Consider the following 22,420-nt stretch of genomic DNA (forward strand, 5'->3'; position numbering starts at 1 on the left):
CGTCTGTGTGGCCTCTGTAAACAAAGAGGGGTCATCTCTCCCAGAACTATACCAGTCTGCAAGGAGGTGACTCTGGTAAAAATTGCTACCTTCAAACATATGGAAATATCCTACTTTTTTTTTCACTGTTGTCTAGTAGATCTATGTTAGAGCTGTAACATTCTTCATGTGCTGGAAAAAAAATTAAACAGCATTACAATCATAACAAAATTAATAAAAAAGGTATAAAACAATCAAAGCAATTGTTAAAGAGTAATATCTTAATCTTCTTTATCCTCTCTATTTTGGCATAAATTTTTCTATTAGGGAATTCCTCAGCATCATCAAACTATGGAAGAAGTCCTTATATTCCTTCAGGTTAATAAAAAGAAGAGCAGCTTTGATGATCTGTTTCAATGCAAAGTTATTACCTTCATTCCATTCTGGAAGGAATTAAGAACCAGCTGTCTTTAATCTTCTCTGCTGTTCTAGTCAATCACAGTTCTCCTGAGCAGCAGGGAAAGGAAGATTCAGGTGTTGACACTTGATCCTGATCCTGTGTGCTGATGGAGCACAGCTGTCCAGATGAGGTGAACTCATGCTTCCCCAAGCCTGTTTTTCAATTGGGCATCCAACTGAATATTCCATTGGTTAGTTTCTTGATTAATAGAACAAACTTTGTACGATCCCTTTCTTTGTTTCTGACAGTCTATATATATGTAAGGATAGAATAATATCCACCTAAGGCTAGATTAAAGATACTTCTTTGCATAAAAGCTTGTTGGTTTTGTTTTACCTCAAGCATAGTAGTCATGTAGGTGAATTTATATTTCCTGAAAACCAGCATAATTTGGCCGGGCCTTTTGTCACTGTGTTCAGCTAAAATCAACTTCCTTTAATATTCCAGAGCTACATGGAATAGAAGCTGTCGGGAGTAGAAGTGAGGTAAAGAATTTTAATACTTGTTTCACTTTAAATGTGCTTCAGTATTGTCATTATCATTTCTCTGTAGTAGAGGAATTAGAAAGACAGGATCTATGTTACTGTAATTGTTGAATATTTCAGTAGTCTAGCAAAAGAATGAGTCAACACTCTGTGAGAGAAATTATGGTGCTATCAATGGCTGACATTTGGACTAATTTTGAATTAAAATATGGCCAGAAAACATGGACCCAAAAAAAAAAAAAAAAAAAAAAAAGGGGTTTGAGGAGTATTTTTTTATTTCCAAAAGGAACATGATTTGGTCCCTGGAAGCACATCAAATTGTACTTAATCTATATTAGACTGTTCTAAAACAGATTACTTTTAATCATTAATATAATATTACTTAATGTTATAAACTAATGTTATATAACTAATGTTATAAATTAATATACTTCTTTTGATGACAAAATTTCTGCTGTAATGAGTGGGAAAGGAGTTTAGAAAAGCTTGCAAGGAATTAGTCTATAGGTTGCTAAGGAAGGAGATCCTCATGTGCATTTAGCACCTGATCTTTCATAAGCTCTTATTTGACTAGGAGTAAATCTTATAATGTATAATACTTTATTGAATATATGTATTCTCATTTATGTGCTTTGTTGACTTCATAGAACCTTTAGGTGAGGAAGTAAGGGAACAGCTTGAAATACAAAAATCAAGAAAAAAATAGCATTAAGATCACAAACAAGAAATATGTTTATGTTAAAAAGGAATCTAATTCAGTTTATATTTCTGAAGAAACAATTTTTCAGTAATATTTAATAGATTAACAGGAGTAAATATGTTGCTATTTATATACCACAAATTGCAAACAAAATCAGTCCCACTCTGTTGTTGTTACGACAAGTGCTGTTTCACAGCCTGGCTTATGTTTTCTCTTCCTAACCACCAAAATCACTCAAGCTTATTACCTTGTCTAGCTTCTGAGCCAGACAGCTGTTACTGAAACCACTTCACCACAGTGAATGAGTCTTCCTATTTTCTCATGTCTAACGCTACATAATTTACTAATGGAGATTGTTCTTACAGAAATAGGATTTTACAATTGGAACCCAGTTTTAAATAGGTATCACACAGAGACTGTGAAAGTAGTTTTTTAGTTGCCTTTTGGATTTTTAATTGGTGAATATATTTCTGGAATTAGGAGGGAGATAGAATAAGATCCAGGGTAATTTCTGGAACTGTGAAAAGTTATGTTAATCCTTTGGGATTTGGTGATTAGGAAAAAATGCAGGCAATCATACTACTTTGATATACTTTTTCTTTTAAAGAATTTTCAATAGGTGTAGCAGATGTTTTCTAATGCAATTTGAGTGCCCCAATTAGTTTTAGCTAGTGGGTTGCTTTTTTTAAAGTGAGAGGAGTTAGATGGGCAAATGAAAGAAACTATACCTCAGCTGACAATCTGTAACTCAAGGAAAACGAATGGAGTAAGTGAAGAGAAAAAATTAAATGAAATGAGATCTTCCTGTGAAAAGTGTTCTTTTTTTTCTTCTCAGAGTGGAAAAATGGTCATTAGAAAGGTGTTTTTCTTGTTTGAGATTGTAGTGTTGATTATTCATTTTAAGTTATTGTTATGTTTTCTACTCTTACTAAAAATTTGTCACCTGAGTGTCTAAGTAATTACTGTTTTGTTCCTTACTCAATGGATTTGAACAATCAATACAAAGCACGCTACAAAAAGACAACTTTAAATGTGTGAAACATACCAATTTGTAACCCGTAATTTGACTTTTCCCTCTTCTCTTGTGAATAAAGTTTAAACATAGAGAAAGAATACACAGAAAGTATCCCCACCCCTTCAGCACAACTGGCTGGTTAGCATCTAATTAACAAATACCACTGGCATTGTTAATTTTATTTTTTTTTAATCTATTTTGATGTGAAACTTTATATTGAATTTTGTTCAGTGCAATCAGATTTCTGATAAGTTACTACCCCTAATTCCTGGAAAAGTTAAATGGAAGAGTTCACAACAAAGCAAAATGTTATATCTTACCTTGTCAGTCTTTGTGCTGTTTTCATTGGATCCTGTACAGCCCAATACACTGGGGTGCTTATGCACAGGCAAAATTTTGGCCAAAAATGTTAACCAGAAAGAAGTTACCAAAACAGTAGGTCCAAATGTATTTGCACTTGCAGTGAGGAGAGAGTGACTTGGTATTAAATGCAAACAAGAGTTTCTCAATCTTGAAATGTTGTTATATCATTAAACAACTCTGATATTCTAAAAAAAATAAGCCAAGTGTTTTTGAAGTGAGAATTAGTGGTAACTGTAAAGTGTCCAATTTTGTATTATCTGTCCAAGGAGAAGACATAGTTTCTGTTGCCTAAGCCTTGAAAATAAGGAAATTATGTCAGTTTCCCACCTCCGAAACGAGTTTTCCATTCAGTAGATTTTAAAAGTATTTTTAAATTCTGTTCCCTGTTTTTGAGCCAATTACCCTTTAGTTGTTGTTTCAGGAGCTCTTTCAGCTCTAGAAAAACAGTTGAAAATATAGTCTGAATTTGGTTATTTATTAGTCTCTTGGGGGGAAGGACAAGTCTTGTGGCTTTTGCATCTCGGGTAAATGACCAAAACTCTACATATACTGATGTACTTAAAATGGCTGGAACACGCCTAAATGTTTGTTTATTGCTACTGTTCTAATAGCCTGAATTATACGCCAAGCATTAAAAGAGCAGAGAAAAAAAAAAAAAAGGAAAATTTTTACCCTAACTCACCCTTTCCATTTTGAACAAAATGCTACTGAATCATGGGCAGTTTTCCTGTGACTTCATTCTGTTTATCTCTGAATAGAGTACTGGATGTTGACATATCTCTTAATTCTTGGGGCTTTAAGGTGTTTCCTAAACAAGCTGAATTGAAGGAGAAACAAATAAGAGATGATGCAGCTTAACTGGCGAAAGTCATCCTTCCAACAGGAACCATCCCTTTTCTCACTCCAACATCTCTTGAAACACAACAGGGTTATATATGCATGTTATTTGTTGGAGAAGAGTGAAATAATTAGAGCTTCTGTTCCTTTCTTCTGGTGGAAGTGTGGGCTTCTAGTTGTCCCTTAAAAGTTGGGTTTTTATTGTTTCAGGCTCTGAATACAAAAAAATGAGAGGAGGTATGGAACTCACTGGCAACAAGGATTGGGCATACCTAGACAAATTGCCAGGTAAATTTGCATTTTTCTCCTGTTTCCACATCATATTTTAAGTATTTATGCACACATAAAAGAAAGCAGTAAAATATTGAATTCATCTAAAGCAAAAATCACTCAAGCAAATTAGAGATTGAAAATGGATATATTTTCCTTTTCATCTACTGTGTAATATTTCCAATTTAAAAAAAAAATCTGAATCCAATATTTATGCTGACTCATGCCAGCCAAGTCCTTAAAATAGCAAATCAGCATCATTATCAGCAATTCTTAAACTAAATTGCCATGCCATTGATCAGGCATTATTTAAAAGGCTTAAGCAGACTTCCCAGGGAGGCTCATTTCCATCCAAATCAAATCTTAACGGGAGTGTAACCTCACCTTATTTGTAATGCCTGGTGGGACAGTAGAGCTCCTGTTGTTTATGAAGTATTGCAGTGTAAGTAATTTGCCTTCGTAAGAAATCTATAGCTTGAAGGTCAAAGGTCTTGATTCCCTGTGACCCAGAAACAAGAAATATTTAGCCTTTCTGTGCACGTAAAGTTTGGCCACTTCAAAACCTTTTGAATGTGCCTGGTGCTGTGCCATGCCTCTGCAGCTTTAAAGTAATTGTTCCAAAAATTCTTGTAAAAATAGTACCTTGTAGGAACTGCTTGGCCTCCCAGACTGTGAATAAAAATATATATTCACTGTCACATTTAAGCTTTTGGGAGTGAATTATATACTTGCCTAAATATTTATTATCTTAGGTTACTGTGAAAACAGTAGCTTAAATTGTTATTTCGAAGACAGTATTTATCTCCATGGTTTTAATTACCTGTGCAGCTTTGGGTACGGCAATTAGCCTTGTTGGTTTTTTAATCTTCCATAAAATCTCAGTTTACAATAATGCATTATGTATAAATAACACCTTACCTAAGAAAAGAACTTAGTTTGGTCAATTTCAGGTATCTCTCAGATGAAGAAAGGATTTTGCCAAATGATCTGAAATTTATCACTGCAGCTGCTGGATCAGGCAGCAAGGGAAAATAATCCAAAAATAGGATAAAAATTTGAACAAAACTAGGGATTTTAGTGCAGTCTCTTTCCCATTTCTGAGTGTGCTCTCAGCAACATTTTAACTCCTTTTATTTAAAACTACCTAACCATGGCATATATGATCTCTCAAGTTCTTGACAATAAGATTTTTACACTGAATTGAATGTCTCCTGCTCTGGGCTCAGTGTTTTCAAAACATTCCTTTTTTTGGTCGAGTACTGTTATGCCATTAAGAGGCCTGTTAGAAAAAACCTAAATACATTTTGGGGCAAAATAGTTCTGAAAGTTGTCAATCAAATATCCATAGATCTCCAATTTTTAGATCATTTCACAAATTGATGGAGGCTGCTAACAAAATAAGTGTTTAAGAGCAAAAACTTGATTAATCTGTAGAGCACCAAATTGTAGGTTAATGGGAAGAGTGAGGCTCTTTTTTCAACAATTGTTGAGGATACAAATTTATTTTCAATGTTTAGCAGAAATGTTCTCCCTGACACTGCCCTGGCAAAGAACTCCTCTTACCAGCTGTGCTTATCTCTCTGGCTGTGTAGAGGTGAAACATCAGGACGTGCAGTAGGCAACTGGGATAAGAGTTTACACCGAGAGCAATTCTAGATTAAGTCACCCAAACTTGGTGTTTAATGGATATTTTGCTGGGATAAAGTGTCCATAATTCTCCAGATACATGCTTATTTAGCTGATTTAAGGCATAAGCCAATTAAATTATTCAATTTGACTTAAGATTTTATGTAGGTTAAATCTCTGAGCTACTGCCTTCTCAAATTTTCCCAAACTTCCCTTTTTCTCACAACATTTTCTTATGGAAAGAATAACTAAAGAAAAACATGTTTTGACTATTTAGGCTTTTAAATTTTCTTCTCAAGGGCTGGGACAAGAGTAGAGAGAAAAAACATCACTATTAAATTTGACTGTAAATAATGAACAGTAGTCTATATAAAGCAAATATGTTGAATTTTTGACTGCCTCTTATAAAATAGTTATTAGTGGTACAGTTCTTTTTTTTGCTCCATCTACCTTAAGCAAACATTAGAAAAAAAATTCCAATTAATTTCATTATTCTAATTTTTTGTGTGTGTGTGTAAAGTCCTGTGATTGGACAGGTGTTTATGAAGTTAAATAACTAATTCAAACAATGGGTTTGGATGTATTTTTTTATGGTCTTCTAAAAGGTTCTCTTGAAGCTTTTTTTATGTCTGAGCTGGTTTAAGGTAGGATGACAACAGAAAACGATATGGACAGAAAAACTAGGATACAGTTCTGAATGCAGTTTATAAATCATTCACATCGCTATTTCATTTGTTTTCATGATATCTTTAAGAAAACTGCTGAAAATATGAAGATAATATGCTTTTCTAACTACATCTTTTTTGCATAGCATGTCACATTTTGGCAGTGGATACTAGTGTAGTCTCACATGGAAATATAAGTTATTTAGGATGAGCAAGTTTATTGTAATTCTGAGACAGACACGGCATTCCTGCCTTTACTGGTTGTCACAGCTTAAATAATTTTTATAGCTGACAATGTTTTATCTCTTTTGTACATGGATCTCAGTCCCTCATAGATTAGATCCAACTATTAATTTCCCTTGAAGGGATGGGGACTTACAGATCAGTGCTGACTTTAAATTACCATTTATTTTTAAAGAAACTCAAGTAGTCAGCAGACCACATGGGCTGTTTTTCACTTCAGAAGATACCCATAATTGTAATGCTATTTGTCATTTTAAGACTAGGAATATGACCTAAGTTCCCAGGCCCACATAGCAAATAAACACTCCGTGTCTCTTGGGAGCAGTCCTACCACTCCACTACCAACTCGGGCTCATTAGACTGAGTTTGCTGAACATTTACTTTCAATGTACTGTGTAAGTGATACACAAGAATGAGTGAGTGGGTGTTGCTTGCAAATGTCCTCTGTTCATCCATAATATAAACAGGCCATCCTTACTGGTCCCTAGGTAACCAGTTTCTGGCTCAGTGTTTCAGCTCCAGTCTCCTGGAAAGATTGTGTGTTGGACTTGGTTCTGTTTGTATTAGAAAATTATCTAGAGTTTGTAGAAATTCTCATGATTTACTGTACGTGATTCAAGCATATATAACCTAATTTGAATGCCCTGACAACTCCTTTACCCTATATATTATAGATGCTTAAGCAATAATTCATTCTAATCTTGGGTTTGACCCCTACAACATTTTTTCTTTGTCTTTTGGAGGCTACAGCCAGCAAACTGAAGTTCATCAACTCATGGCCTAACAGTGTTGTACTTTGTTGCTTTTCCTTGAACACCTTCTCCTTATTGTTGTTACCATCACTTTTAAAAATATTTATTAATGATTCATATAGAGTAAATTAACTCACTACAACGATTTGAAAAAATGTTTCTTCCCATTTTAAGTTCTTATCTGAGAGTCCTAGCATTAGGAAACAGAAAATGAGAAGGGGGTGTGGGAGAGTCTGTGCTTCAACAATTGTAATTTTGTCATTATGCTTACTTGTATTGCACTTACCACCTCTTGCACTGAGGTTGTGATTTGTTTCTAGCTGTTCTGCTTTGTATCCAAATGACAAATTATCAATCTTAGCATAATGGAGCCTTCATCCTACACTTTCTTTTCCATTAGAATTTGGAAAAAATGGTCACGCATTGAGTAGAAACCAATTCCTATTCGATTGGGATTTTTTAGTTTGGTTTGGGGTTTTTTGGCATTTGCAGAAAAAGGACTTTCAAGGTGAATTTTAGGACTTCCCTCTTACAGTAAGTTCTCAAGGTGTCTTCATCTGTGAAGCTGATGTATGTGATGTGTTCCAGCACATATTATTGCCTCAGAGTTGTAGTGGGCAACTTCAGAGTCTCAGTCTTGTCTACTCTTGTAGTCAGTCCTCTCTTCTATTCTGTTTATTGCAGACCATACACTATCCAGCTCTTGTAATGCTTATAAAACAAAAGCATTTTTTTTCACCACAGAATCAACCATGGCAGTTGCTTTCCTCTGTTACGATTGCTATATTGTTTTCTGTATTAGGCCTGTGCTTTATTCATTTCAAAGCAATACTGTAATTTCCTATCCTGCTCTAGCAGAGATAGATCTCTAGGTAGATGATATCCTGACTATAATTTTGTAATGTTTCCTTATTTTTAGTAGGAGTGAATACCTTCTGTTTCTCTGCACTCCAGCCACCCCTTGAGCACCATGTTGCACCATCAATCGTGTCTCTGTAATGCAGGCATTCCTCTGGAACAACACTGAAAATGTGCAAATAGAATGCAATACAAAGTAATCTGGGAATTGGTTGTGACATGAATTTTTGGAAGACCACACTATTTGAGCATTTTCCTTCTATAGCAGCTGTTAGTTACTCTTAAATGGTTATATTAGAATAAATGAGTGGAAAAAACCTTAATTTTAGCCATGACCACAGATATCATTTCTATCATAAAACATTTTACATAGTGGTCAATGTGGCATAACATATAGTTCAAAATATGTTTACATATATTAGCAACTTACGTTAGGGTATTCCAAGAAGAATCTCTTGATTCTTCTTTTTAATTATATTTCACTTCTATAAGGTTCACAGTTTTAGTATTTATTTCAGAACTCTTGTTAGGTAGTACCTCAGAGGCACTTCAGATACCAACTAAGAAGTTAAAAATTGCAAAAATGAGGCTTATGACCTGCTTTATGGTCACTATTCACTTGGAAAAATTAGCTTGTGAGTTCACCAGTGCACATGAATCCATTTATGTCATTCGAACTGCACTCATATGGATGTTCCATGTTGGGCAACTAAAAAGGAGAAGCAAAAAAGTGAAAATACAGGAAGCCAAAACTGGCAGTTAGATAATTTGTACCACAAGACCTCTTACCTGAAATGCACAGCATTTGTAAGATGAACACAGTTAAAACTGTATTGTTATTTCAGAGAATTTATTACTTACAAATCTTGGTGCTATCAGCTTGAAGAGTAACAAATGTTTTCTGGTTTATATCCTCTCTTTACACTCTCTTTAGTACTTTTATGATGCCAAAAAGTACTAATAAATATGTCACGTTCTTACCTATACCTTCTAAGAAAAGGCTAATAGGCCTTTCAGATCCTTGCCACACATTTTGTGGGCTAGGAGAGCAAAGTCATCTGATTAAAAATGCATGTAGCGCTGATGTGTAGATACTCTGTTTTACTAGAAAAAATTATGGGGAGTTTGAAGAAGGAAAGGAATAAAATACATTTTTTGTTTTTCCAGATTTAAAGCTGATCAGACCAGCAAAACATCATATGTAAGAATTTGTTAGCATGAGTTCTGTAACCTAGAACATGCCTTCAAAAATGCCTAGATCTAACTAGAGAACTTGTAGTAATGGTTTATTTCAATAATTGTTGCGCTCACTGATTACAAATGGATCTCTTTTTATTTGTACTAGCTTTAGTTTGTTGGTTGTCTTATATTTCTGCTACATTAAATGTTCTCATTTCTACCATTGATTTTATGTTTATTTTAAGCTTTCCGGAGCCAAATGTTTGAAGTAAAGGCAAGATAGGGATTGCAACAATACTCCATTTTACTTGGTCTGTTAAGATTTTCTGCTCTTTAACTAACCCTAAATTCAAAGTGAAGATCACTTAAAATTATATTTTATTGTATAATAGAAAACTCAAACTGAAAACTGTAAATCTTTTGAGAGCTGGCAGCAGGAAACATCTTGACCACAATCCAACTGAATATTTTATCTCCTTTGTACACATCTTTTCCTATGAATGTACTTTTCCAGAAATGACCATCAGTTGAATGACTGTGACAGATATCACTGTCAGTTGCTTCATTGGGCAAAACGGCCTCTGATGCACTGACTGATAAAACATCAGCAGCTCTTGCAGAAAGAAGGTCATTCTGCTGCTGCAAGCCTTGGTTCACACAGGGCATTAATATAAATTACTCTCCATTCCATAGAAAAATGCCATGGGGCTGATGTGGGGTGACAGTAACAGAATGCCTGGTCTTATTCCAGCAGCAATAGCACTGGTGATCCCCTTCAGGTGCTACAGTGCATTGTTGAGCCTTTTCTTGTCCACAGAATGGAGGCCTAAAGTATTAGTGTGTCTTTATTTCTTAAGAATGTTCTGGATGGTCTGTATGAGTCAGATAAGACTTTAGGAAGAACAAGTTATTGCAGCATTAGTATGTTCTCCTGAAAACACTAACATTTCTTCTTAGCAAGGGCGGGTTTTGTGATATTAGCAAACTGAGGACTTTTTTTCAAACACTGCTTGATTTCCACTTTAGACCTTTAGTAAAGCATCTGTAACTTCAGAATTGAGTCATAGGCTTGGCACAAAAAGCTGTATGATTTGCAAAATGAAAGCAAATGTTTGTTTGTTTAGATTGCTCTTCAGGAGCAAATTTTTATAACTATATAGGGAATATTTCTTGACTTAATGATTAGTAATAAAGGAAGAAACTAATGTGAAAAAAATTATTCAGAATGTAATAAGGAAATTAAATGGAAAACACCACTGTGATTATTTTTTATCTGTAACAAACATACAAGAACTGTATGCAATTCTTTTTTATTCATTTCAGTTATGCATGATAAAAGATTTAGAGAAGGATGAAAAAGATAATAAAATGTATAAAACCACCATCTGCATGAGGAAAAAGCATATGGGTTAGGACTCTTCACAAAAAAGAAAACTAAAAATATATGGAAGAAGTTTACAAAACAAAGTGTGGAGGAAAGGTGGACAAGGATTTATTTCAGTTCTGTCATAAGAATGAGGCATAAAATAAAACTGGGAGTATTCAGAGCAAAGCAAGGAAGAAGTTTCTTCACACAACTTAGTGAGCTGCCACATGGTGTTGTGGATAGTGAAAATCTACATGATCTCAAAGTGTGACGGTTCAGATTCCTGGAAGAAAAATAAGAACTGTTATATAGAAAAATAGATAATGTTTTTGCTCAAGAAGTTTTTAAGCTGCATCTTGCTAAGGTTTAGATAATATTCTGAGAAAGTATAGCTATGTGCCTGCTTTCATCTTCCTCAGGTTCCTGCTGTTGGTCACTGTAAGGGTCGAGACAGCAGGCTAGAGAGACCCTTCTCCCCCAGTATTTCCACTCAACATACAAGCTGCATCTATTCCAGAAATATTTGAGGGTACCCAACAAGAAAACAAAAAAAGAAGAAAGCAATTTGTATAATGTCAGAGTTTACCTTCAGAAAAAAAAAGTCATATTTCCCTGAAAAAGAAACATTTCTGTGAGGACACAGCTGCCTGAAAAAGGCTTTATGATTTTCATGTTTATTGCTTCTCAGTCACTTTTGGTTCAAATAAGTTATTATTTCTCACTTAACCTATATAAGCAATATCATCTATGAAGACAATTATGTATTGATTTGATCACTTTTTAAATGACTAATATATTGCATCAGAGAGAATTTTGCATCTTCTAAAAAATTATGTGCTCAGATTCTTTCACGTCCTTACTGGTTTCCTTTATTTACATTTTACAGATTTTTAATAGTTATTCTGATTCAACAATAATACATTCATATTTACTTTTTTAAGTAGAAAATAAGAAATAAAATTCTAATGCTGTCTGTTACCTATGAACAAAATAATTCGTCTAGTTTGATACATGCTGCCTAATCAAGTACTGCTGTTATTCTGGTGTCTTCTCTTGATTACTTATTTTTTATTCTATAGTTTTTTAAGTTAAAATACTGTAGTAATAAGAGAGGTAAAATAGCTACTTTATTTTTTATTTATTTATTTTAATGGAGAAAATAAATTTTCATCTTTTAACTACTTGGGTTTTGATTTTTTTTTTTTGTCCTGAGATCACTCATTATTTATTTACTAGTTTATTATGTCTCTTTATTCTGATGAATGCTTTTGTTTGGTTTGTTTGTTTGTTTGTTTGTTTGTTGTTTCTGGCATTTTCCCTATTTTTCACAGCCAGAAAGCCTGGAACTTTTTGTCCGAAATGCAAATTCCTTTCAAAGAATTCAATTTCAGAGTCACACAGAAAAGTCCTTGGCTAGGATTGTGGTTTCTTTGCGACACTAAATTACACATTTCACAATTTTTCTCTGCCTGGTCAAAGCAGTGTCATTAAAATTATTTAATATGCAACCTTAAAGCTAAATGTTCAGTCTTACAAATTCCTGTACCTTCAGTTTATGGGCTGAGGTAGTAAACTGTCCATTACCCTTGAAAATAATAGACTCCCATCTTTCTCAATTTGTACTTATTACATTTTATGTGATACCAAGGAAAAGAAACTTGGTAATATGTGGTTTTGGTTTTTGGCTCATGCACTATGGTGGTTTGCTGTGAGTTCCCAGTCATCATCTTTAACAGTATTGTTGGAGTTTTACAGAGGCTAACAAGAATTTCCTGCTTCTGATGGACTTTTATGGCTTTGAAAACCCTGCTAAATCACCTTTACGAATTTTTATTCATACAAAGTTCAAGAAGGAATTATTAGATTTCTTTTAACAGAAAAAAATTCTTACGCTCGGTATCTGAAGAGAAAAATCCTGGGCTTTTAGCAAGTTTCCCATATTGTATAGCATTTGTTTTTACTATTCTTCTTCAAAGTTGCAAAACATTAATTTACATGTCTTACTTAAGGGAGGAGGAATATTTTGGTGGTTTTCTTGTTTTGCTTTCAGAACTAGGTATAAATATTGCCAGAGGTGTGCAGTGGTATATGAGGTTTTCCCTGTTCTGCCAGTTGCGATTAGAGGGGGGAAAATATAGAAAAATAAGTCCTTTTTTAACAGAGGGAAAACTAACAGTTGAGCCTTGCCCTTCACTTCTGAACATACACACCTGTAAGTTTCCACAATTTAAAATGAAGTATTCTTGTGGGAGCTGTTTGTTAAAATAGTACAAACTGTCAAGATTCTTGGCTTGTTTTCTTCTATTCAGAATAAGTACTAATTTTTTAAAGGAAAATAAAGCACTTTTGTAATGACAGATTCAGCTTAGTGTAAGCCTCATCTTGTCCTTAAATTACATTTTCATTCCTATAGAATGAAGAAATAGAAAGATATGTTGCTGAGTATGCCAAGTTGGAAAAGGAACACTTTCTGTGCTTTCAATACAGGACCAAACTTGATGGAGAATTAGTGATTGGTTTTGCAACATAAAACACTGGTTCTGTGTTGCTATCAGTTTTGCCAAGACCAATGCATTTGTAAAACCAAAATGTGTCTAGATTTCTTTATCCTGTACTGTTCTGCCTAAAAAAGCAAAAGACTAGGCATGAAGCTTTCTCATTGAAGATAGTGGAAATTTTTGTTACTGATTTTTAGTAAATTTGGGGTTTTATTACTATTGGAATATCCCCTTCCTCCTATCCCCATCCCAAAGGCAAATAATGAGCCCAAGGCTCTAAATTATATCCAAAGTGTAACTTATAAACACTGTGACTTGAGTCAGATTTGCAGATAAATACTCGGTAAATTTTTTCTGCTAATTAAGTACAATATAGGTATTACTTCATTTTAACACTTTGGGTTTTGAGTTGAAAATAAAATCTTACTGAAGGGAAATGGGGAAAAGCACAGAAATGGAGACAGCAAATCTTTAGAGTAGGACAAATTAATTCTTTCAGAGTTAAATATTGGATGCCAAATGGGGAAAATACATTTCAAAATCCTACATTTTCAGGATCTTTACAGTTTTTCTGTAGGTAACCAATCTTAAGCAACATTTTGGCTACACGGTTTATTCATCTCATTTTAACTATTATAGTAGCATGCATTTGACTGAGCAGCAGGATATCTTTCATGTACAAAACACCAAGTAATAGTAAATTGCATTCCTGTCAATCTATTATTTAAACAAAAGCAAAAAGAACTTAAAGGCCCTAGGAAAAACTACTAAAGGTTTGAGTTGCTTTCTATCAATACAGGATGATTATAAGCTGAAAATTTCTGATATGCAAGTATAAATAAATATTTTAATAAAATATAAATGTACTGTAAGAATGTTAGTGACATGCTTTCTACTTTCCATAGATGTCTTGTGGCCTTCCGCCTGATCTTTGGAAACAATAACTGTGACACTGATGTATTCAATGCTATTGTGCCTCTTGTATTAGGGAAAAAAAAGACACTTCAGAATAAGATATTCTGCTTAAGACACATTTGGATGAACCTGGGGTAAATCTGCCTGGGAAAATGGGATTTAAGTGTCTAGAAAACAAGATTAGCCTTTTCCATTTGATCTTTGGTGAAATCACGTTGAACTGAGATGTTCTAGAGTTGACAGCTCCTAGTGAATTCGCTTTTTCTTCACATTACAGAACTGGAGAGCAGAGGCCACAGGCCCTGCTGCCCTTTTATTGTCTTATAGCTCTGTTGTGTCAATTCTCATGCAAGAACTTGTGTTGCACATACTGAGTAGCTAAAGCTTCACTAATAGTATTTGACATTATAATAGATGTCTAGCCAAAATTATAAAAAAAGATTAGATGGATTCAAATCTGTGATTAATAAAATATGTTACTTAATTAATTTTTTTTCTTTGAAGTAAGAATACATAATGAATGTCATAATGTAATTATAATTTTTGCAACTTCCTAGAATTGTTACCTCAAATAGGTGGCAAAAAAGGTAAAAAGAGTTTACCAAAAGAGGTAAACTTCCTTGTTTTAATAAAACTCAAGCAGAAGCCTCTCTAGTTAATAAAAGAGAAAGTTAAGTGCTGTTTTATTTTTCTAATTATGTTATGCTGAAGACTACATACATGGTACCATTAAAAAAAAATACTATGTGGCAGACCAGCAAGATTCAGGAGAAAAAATTGCAGTGGAATTTTTATCTGGTCATAATTTTGTAAAAGACAATTGGCACTCTATATACAAGATTTAAAAAGTACAGTGCTTCTGAAGAACAGATCTCTCATGTGGAAATTGTACTTTGGTTGATGCTCTCTTTCTAGCCTGCTGTTAATTCAGTTGAGCAGTTTGGATTTACTGCACAAGAAGCTTATGATGAATAAGGATGGGGTTTCCTCATTCCCAGGTAGGCATTTACCATTTGCAATGAGAATGCCTATAGAGAAATTAGGCACAATCTTCTGAGTCTCAAATATTAGAAAAATCAAGTGCTCCATTCAGATAAACTAAATTTAGTAGCCCATAAAACATGATACTTCTGAAAACCAGACCACATATATGGAATGATTGAAATTTAGCTATAAATGAAAGAAAAGAATACCTGGAACACAGTTGTCTCATTTCCATTTAATTCTTGCGACATGCACAAAGGAAAAAGAGTGCTGTTTAAATTATAACCATAAATATGATTCCAACAGAAGGAATGGATCAGCTTGTGGGGAGTTTTCACATCTGGTTTGCCAAAAAAGCCATCTCATAATCCATTTGGAATGTCAGGACTACCGCAGTGATATGTAAGGGAGCTCTGCGTGCTGCTCCACTAGTTTGTGAAGACCTGAGACTCTTATTGGAGCCACCATTCCACAACAGTCTTCCAAAACTTGATCTGGACATACATAATCAGTCCTGCATAACTGGAAGAGGATCTCTTATGGTCAGAACTGTGGTTTGAATCAGATGTTTTTTGGAATGAGATAGACATAGATGTGCACTTTGTCTCAGGAATCTATATTTCTAATTCAGATTTCATAAGTGTAGGTAAAATGCTTCATGTTTCTCCCCTCCTCAAGTAGGGTTGGGTTTGGGTTGTTTTTTTGTTTTGTTTTGTTGTTTTTTTGTTTTTTTGTTTTTTCAGTTTTGAGGGGGTTTTTAACTTTTCTCATTTCTTCTGGGAGCAGAATTCTAAATTTAGTCTGGAAGAGAGGAAGTGAAGTGATGTTGGATTTTAATACTTAGGTACATTAGTCATCCATGATAAAATCTAAGAGACTTTGTGTGAGATTTTGTTAAATTTTTTTTTTTTTTTTTTTATCTACAGTAATATTGGATCTCTAAAATACCCAGCTGCCCACTTTTTACCTGGCAGAGTTAGTATGTTTTGTATGTATAACGTGATACACATAGCAATTCCAGGACTTGACATACTGTATAGAAACATAACAGTTCTATAGAAATGTCTTCTGCTTCACTAAAAAAAAAATAAACTTAAAAAAATCATAGAGTCCAGCAAGGCACTTCACTGTTACATTAAAATCCTCATAAAGTTATGAATATCAAAAATACATACAAGTTGTAAAAACTTGTAGTTGCAGTGCAAAGAAAAGAAGGGTAGAAAAATGGTATGCCCTCTCTAATGGCAAACACCAATGAACTGTTGTTTCTCCTTGATAAAATTGTAACATTTACTTGTTGAGCAATATCTGTTCGCTTTGGTAACCAGAATGCTTTGAATGCATTACTGCTGAAATACCAAAGGAGCCATGAAAGAGTTAGTTCCACCCACGTATAACAGAGTAATCAGATCACCAAAATCGTTAGCAAGTTTCTTTTGTAGACTTCCATAAGAGAGGTTCTTCAACTAAAAAGAGACAACTCAGTTTTTAGTTTCCAGAGTTAAAAAGATTGGCAAGAAAAAAAAATGGAGGGAGGGAGATGTCAGGTTTTTATGGGCCTAGAGGTATTAAATAAGAAGCTTTTGACTCAGTGAAGTTATTACTCTGGTTAGGTTTCCTTTAAAAAGACTTCATAATGATAAGATGAAATGTGTGGGGGTTTTTGTTGTTGTTTTTTTTTTTTGACCTGGAATCTTCTTAATCTGTTTTTTGGTCTAACTCAACTTTTAAAAATTTTTCCACACCTGCTATGTCTCAAAATGCAATTTATTTCATTTAATCTGTAGTCTACTTTCATACTTTGTGGATCACTTAGCTTTTTAAATGGCATATATGCCAACAGATGACTGCATCCCAAAATTCAATCAGAATGTCAGATCATTTAGCAATATCCTATTTCTATATGGCTTGATTTTGACAGTCCAAATGTCTCAAATAGAAATCAAAGTACTTTAATAGGAATCACTCCATGAGCAAGATGGGAATATTAAGGATCTAAAATCTTTTTGTTAGAAGTCTTACTTTATCAATTTCAATGTGAATTTTTCTCATTCACTCATTTGATAATTCTCCAGTAAAACCTACTGACATGTCTAATCACCTTTTGTCACAGCTTTCAATTTTTGTTCAATAGAAAGATAAAAGGATGAGCAATACACCAATTTTAATATGAAAGCATTATAAGTCAACAATCAAAAACCACCCTTATTATATTAATTATGCCACTATAATGTTGGCTCCATTTTGATAATCAAATGGCCACACCGGAGACTAAGTTCCTGTCCCTCTTTCCACCTGTATTTATTGAGCATGCCCTTGTGGCATTGGATCTCCCCAGGGACAGATATTCTAATGTAGATTCTCAACATTAGAGTTTTTTTCTGTAACTTCAGGGATTTCAAAGTTAGCATATAGTCTCCTTCTGTCACTAACCGAGAGAAAACATATTTTAACATGTCCTAAAGAAGTGCCAAAGAAATGGAAAACTACTTCCTCTTTGGAAGGAGCCTGTTTTGTTTTTCATTGACTGTAATGAACCATCAGACACTTGGCTTTAGACTGGAGCCTTAATTCTGGGATGACAGAAGGGAGATGAGATACTCTCCTATTTGTTTCACTCTTTCTGTGTACAGCTAGCTTTGATGAATATCTGCCCACACATGACTATTGTTGAAAAGAATCCATTTAGATTTCACATTCTTTGGTCAGTAAATGTTGGCATGATGCAAGAGAAATATCAAGGCAACAGCGCTCTTGGGGCATCCTGGCATTTCCTTGGATTTGAAGATTTCTATGTATTCTAAAGGCTAGAAAAAAATACAGTTCAACTGATGACCTTAAGAAAATATCAAGAAAGCAGAAACATTTTTTTTTAATCTTTGCATGGTAAAAATTAGTAGAAATAGCCTGTAAATGTCTATTTTGAAGATAAACTATCTTTTTAATGAAAGAAAGCATTTAAACATGCTTTGAAATGTCAAACTGACAGCTCTGTTTTGTTAAAAGCAAATGGTTTGGCTTTGCATCTTAGGAAGGGTGAAAAAAGGAGTTTGCTTATAAGGTCAAGTGTTCAAGCCAACCTGAAAAAATGAGTTGTGTTATAATTACTCCCACTGCTGTGCAAACATGAAGTTGACTGATGAAATGAGTCTTCTTAATTATGAACTTTGATATTGTATATTTAGCTTTTGAAAACTCACTGAGTTTGATCCCAGCTCTTTTTGACCTTGACTGAGAGTAGATTGAACTCAAAAAGTTGTTTTATTCCTACTGGCACTCAGCATTATTATTTAACGAGGGATCTGTTACACAGTTTAACTAAACAATAGGTCATGCAATGGGCAGAAAATCCTTTGAATCTACTGTACATCTAGACTTTGAAGTTGTTTTTAAAAAAAAGGAATCAAATCAAATGACTTTTCAAGATCTCCTATGAATATTAACAGCCTTGCTGTGAATATCTCTATACAAATACATCTCTTTCTCATTTGAATCTTATCCCTTTTGGCTTAGGTGATCAACATATGTGGACAAGGGCAACAAAAGTAATAGGGACTTAGAAAATCAGATGTGATTTGAAAGAAAACTATTACAATGTAAAAGGATATTATTACAATCGATTATGGCTCCTAATTCCATCAGATTTCAGTGCAAAACTGTGGACTATGAACATTAGCCTGTTAAGTGAATGTTTTCAGAATTGTGTGGAAACAAATATTTCTTTGAACTATTTTGATTTTTATGTAGTTTTATCAACTAGAATACTAGAACTCCATAGATCCACTAATAAGCATCTATTTTCATTCTAAAATACTAGGAACTTACTGGGAGTAACCCAAAAGCAAAGAGTGTGTGGTGCAGCCATCTGCTATCTGCAATGTCTTGGAAGCAGAAAAATGCTTTTAAAGCTATAGCATAACTTGTCTCATCTCTCTTGTGGTTGTCTTTGCAGTCTCAGCAGCAGCACCGTGTTGTTATGGCTCCCCAAGCTTCACCAGGTTACTTATGTAATATAGCCAGATCTCAGAAAAAAAATCCTCTCTTGTTTCTTTTCTTTGCATGCAGCTGAGCTCATGGGCTTGGAGAGGTTGTCCTTGACTGTACTCTACTCCATAGAACAGACTAAAGCGAGTTAACATCAGGTGATCTGACAGCCTGACCTGCTCTGTACCTCCAGAGCTGGGGCAGCTCAGAGCCCAGCACCACACGGGCATGTTCCCTCATCCCAGAGTCTCTCCATAGCAGAGGGCCTGCTCCTGACTGGTTGCATCTCAAGGGAACAGAAAACTATCATGGAAGGATGACGTGGACTTTGCTCTATCCTGCTTAAGTGAGACATCTATGAGTGGCCATACAGTTGCATAAAAGGTAATTTTTGACCACTCAGTATCATAAGGCAGGAAAAGTAAGCAAAGGTAATATCTGTGTATCTCTGAAAATTATTTTAATGTAATAATCCACAGTTTGGAACCTATAATTTTGCCTTTTTTTTTTTAATATTTGCAATTTCTAGCTTTTTTTAATATACAAGCTTTTCTCTCTACCGCCTCCTCCTCTCTCCAGATCAGCTGGTTACCCTGGGAAGATGCCATCACTGCAGGGAGTCTTACTAAGAAGCTGGGGCTAGTTTTAGTTTTGAATACACTCAGGCTTATGTTCATTATCAATAGAGGAGATTAGGTTGAGTTCCACAGCTGGAACCTGCTCCTGAAAGTGGTCTGTTGATCTACCCTTTGCACCTAAGAATTTTATGCTGGGACAGATTAGTTGAAGTGTCCCTGTGGAGTATAGCTGTAGGTTTGTGATGGGATAAGAATTCAAAAAATAGATTAGGCCCAGCATGCTACCTGCTTTTTAGGTCAGTAGTAGCTGCTTGAATTCAAGTTAGAAAGAGATAAGCAACCAGAAGGATGATGGATGTGCTCCACTGCAGCCTGCTTTGCCCGGTGATGGTCTTATACCAGCTGCCTAGTTTAGCCTGAAGTGTTGAACATCAAGACTCTGGTCAGAGACAGATTAACAGGTTGTGGTGAAAGCAGAAAGCAGTCAAGAACTGGTTTAAGCATGTCTCTTATTGCATAAATGCATTAATGATAATGGGGGAAATTAGCATGGCTTTTGCTATATCACAGGGAACTAGGACCTCTGCCACCCAGTGTAAAGTGTGTAGGAAAATAAAATTTTCTGGCCAGACAGTGAAGGAATGAATTATTTGGAGCCTCTGATGCAATCTCCATATCAGTGCACCTTTGTTCTTTAATTTGTTGTCATTGCTTTTGCTTGTTTGGTTTTTTCTTAGCAGCTTTTCAAAAGTGAAAAGGTTAGGGACTGAATTTTGAATTCTTAGAGATGTTGGTTCCTCATCCTTCTAGGTCTGTGCCTAGGATGCATCCTGAGGTCTGATAGCAACAATAGCGCTCTTGATTCAGCACAAAACATACAACTTTTTGAAGGGATCATGTAATGGTTTTTATTAAGCAATTGTTTAGCACAGAACAAAACCTTCTTAGTAACCAAGTTAAGCATGCTCCAAATTCAAACTTGGTAACTTCCTGACTGAAAGCTGGTTTGCAGGTTTCTCATTTTGCTTTGTCTTATTTATTAAAAAAAAAAATCAAATATCTGAAACTGCTGCTTTACTATTTTTCTGTGAGATGTATCTAAAAAGCTGATACATGGAGTTCTGTTTGTTTTTTCACTTTCTGACTGAATGATTAAATCTAGTTTCAAGGAGGATGGTTATAGCACTCTTTATTCATTTCACTGAAAATTATGAGGACTATTTTACAGATTTGATTTCCTGTGTACTTCCTTCCAACTGTATCTGTTGCAGTGAATTTTGGTGTAATAATGATGTGTAAAAATAAATATTTTTGTTATGACTACGTATAGTGGTCTGAACATGAGACTGTAGGACAAGAACAAATTTACTCTGTGGTTTGGACCTGAATCAATGAGAAATTGATTCAACTTCCCTCAAAATATAAAATATTTTTTATTGTCCTAGTGGCTTAGACAAACCATCTGTCTAGACTGTTTATCTATTTTTTTTTTTGCCTCCAACAGTTACAATTGAAAATGCTCTTTAAAGAGAACATAGTGAATGTCTGCTACTGCAGTCCATTTCCTTCATGCTTTTCCAGTATCTGTATTCATTGACTAAAGTATTCATATTACCTTTCACCTCTCCAGCTCCCTTTTACTTAAAAACCATGTTGTGGTCCTGACATCCAGAATTATGTCTGATGCATTTTTCAACCTCAAAGATTTAACCTTTCAGAACAACAAATTCCAGAGGTTCACTACCTGGTGTATCAAGGAAAACAAAAGAAAAACCCAACAAACCAACAAACTCAAACCACAAATCTCTTTCAAGAATCTCCGACCTGATTGTCCCCACATTTTGGTATTTATGGTTTCTGAATCAGTATGGTGGGCTGAACCAAACCCTGCAGTGTGGATCAGAAAGTCAGGAAGGAATGTTCAGCCTTTAAACTTTGCAACAGGTTGGTAACAACACTTTTTCTGACCACAGGGAATCAAGGGCAGCACTGGGGCAATGCACGTCTACTTTGTTATTTGTAAAGATGGGACCTAGGGACCAAGGACATCAAAGACTTAAAATTGGAAGTAATTTTCATGAAGTGAAAAAATGATCTAAAAAAAAAAAAATAGGAGGTAGTGGACACCTTTCTCTTGGGAAATGCAAGTATTCCACTTATGTTGGAAGATCTACAACTAAAGGAAAGGAAACATCTGGCTGGATACAAAATCCTCAAAAAATATACAAAAATTACATCCTATTGCAAGCTTAAAATGAATCTGCAAGCTTAAAATGAAAAAAGCAAATACAACATGGGAATGTACATGCAGAAGAATGGTTTGGGGTGTTTTGTTCTGCCCTGTGTTGGGTTTTGGTCAGTTTTGAAGTACCTTTTGTCAGTGTTGAGCATCATCTTTCAGTGAACCCCTGGATAAATGTTATTCAAATGACAGTTATAAGTATAACTTTGGAAAACAAAAATTTATAAAGACTTTGAAAGCACTGTTCTTATTTAGCTTAAAACTAGAAAATTAGGTAAGGAAAGGTAAGTATTCAAATCTGTAAAAGGCTATTTTAAATAGGAGACAAGAATTGACTTTTGTAAAGAAATCCTATTTAAAAAAATGAGGCTCATTCCAATAACGCATTTACACTATTCTGGATTTGGAAGTGAACTGGTCT

At 34.6% G+C, this 22,420-nt stretch overlaps 1 protein-coding gene across 1 annotated transcript in view; it reads left to right on the forward strand.

The window, feature by feature from the left end:
• VEGFC (vascular endothelial growth factor C) overlaps positions 1–22,420 on the forward strand; it is a 194,360-nt gene that overhangs the window by 96,106 nt on the left and 75,834 nt on the right. Inside the window, exon 2 of the mRNA XM_083861432.1 lies at positions 4,050–4,127. The gene's annotated coding sequence lies outside the window, so the exon portion shown is untranslated. The remainder of the gene's footprint in view (positions 1–4,049; positions 4,128–22,420) is intronic.

This window comes from Zosterops lateralis (genome assembly GCF_965231275.1).
Source record: "Zosterops lateralis genome assembly, chromosome: 5".
Lineage (NCBI taxonomy): Eukaryota > Metazoa > Chordata > Aves > Passeriformes > Zosteropidae > Zosterops > Zosterops lateralis.